The following is a 1594-nucleotide window of genomic DNA, read 5'->3' as shown; positions in this document are numbered from 1 at the left end:
AAGCTTCAAAATCCCTACTTGTCTTGCAATATGGGCTTAAAAGTCTATATAATCTTAAGTACAATTTTTAACACAAAAGAAATTATTTAACATTCATATTACCCACTAAAAAGAAAAGAAAGTAGTTGTATAAATTCTAAATTGAAATCATAGTAGCTTTAAGATTGCTTACTATTGATGTGCATATTCCCAATTAATTAATGAACATAAAGAACTCATTTCTGAAGCTAAAGAATATCTTATAATGTCAGCAAAACATTCTAATTTCTAGTTGCTTGTGATGATTGAGATGTTGCTGCCATTTGAGCCAAGATGCTAGCATATTGTACAACTGTGTGTTGTGAAGTGTATTGATCAGAGAGGCCAAACTCTGAAAAATTTGGTTCAACATGCACAAAATGACCCGGTAATGATCTTTTTCCAAGAGTTTCCGTCCATATCTCGAAGAATTCACTCATAATTAGATGTGATGATTCCCATGAGGAAATCGGAAGATACTCCATCTACAAAAGAAACAAACATCTTATGAGGCAAGCATGCTCATAATAGTATTTATTTTTTTAATTAGGTAAAGTACAATAATTGAATTCCTCTCCATGAAGAGTAAAAAAACATAATATATTACAACATAGCTATGTTTTTTATTAAATGTCTTAACCACATAAAAAGCTTCAACTGAGAATAAATCTCTAAAAGTATTTGCATACCTCCATAACTATTCCCCTCAAGTTCTCAGAATTTATTGGAACAACTTTGCCAACTTGAAGCCGGAAGTCACCAAGTCGATACTGAAGCCCCTATATCAGTCAAATATTTTAATGAGTATTTGTGAAGACAAAAATCTTGATGGTGCTATATAAGTATATCATCCACTTACAATAAGAACAATAATTTGCATATCTCAATAATACAAACCTCACAATTAACAGCAAGCTTCATTCTATAAGATTGTAAGTTCTCCATTACCGTCTGCATTGATGACTCTGCTACCACAACCAGTCGTTGCCTACTAATTGCCATGTAAAACTTGTCGGGTTGTTCTTGAAGTGAAACCCCCAAAAAAATTTGGGGAAATTCCGATGCATTTGCTTGTTCTAGTAAAAGAAAAAATTAATCAATCAACAATCAAATCTCGTATATGGCCACAAAAATACTCTTAAAAATGAAATGATGTGTAAGTTAGAAATGCGAGATATATAGATTATATTACATTTAGATCTATTCTTGACCCAAATTATTTCAATACTTCTTCGCTTTTTTATAGATTACTTACAAATGAGAAAAACTTCCCAAATTCATTCTTTATAATGCATCGAGAGGAAAAAAAGGTCATCCCTTTATATAATGTTTACAAACATGATTTATTAAGTAATGAAATACCTTTGAGTATGGGCTTATAAAAGGTAAAAGTATTTTTCCATCTTCCTTCTTTTAACACCATTAATGCTCTCAGCACAATTAGCTACTTCTATCAGTATTTGACTATTGATTGTTGTTCCTGCATTTGGCTGCCAATGCAAAATCCTAACAACAAACAAAGTAACAAACTGTACACTTAAACATACACACCAAAATCTTTCAAAAATGTTATGTT

At 31.2% G+C, this 1594-nt stretch overlaps 1 pseudogene; it reads right to left on the bottom strand.

The window, feature by feature from the left end:
- Positions 1-260: 260 nt before the first annotated feature.
- Positions 261-1594, bottom strand: part of LOC102578968 (mediator of RNA polymerase II transcription subunit 20a-like) — a 5020-nt pseudogene continuing 3686 nt past the window's right edge.

The sequence above is a fragment of the Solanum tuberosum genome, unplaced genomic scaffold (assembly GCF_000226075.1).
Source record: "Solanum tuberosum cultivar DM 1-3 516 R44 unplaced genomic scaffold, SolTub_3.0 scf00589, whole genome shotgun sequence".
In the NCBI taxonomy this organism is placed as follows: Eukaryota; Viridiplantae; Streptophyta; class Magnoliopsida; order Solanales; family Solanaceae; genus Solanum; species Solanum tuberosum.
This window is presented reverse-complemented; position numbering and strand designations above follow the sequence as displayed.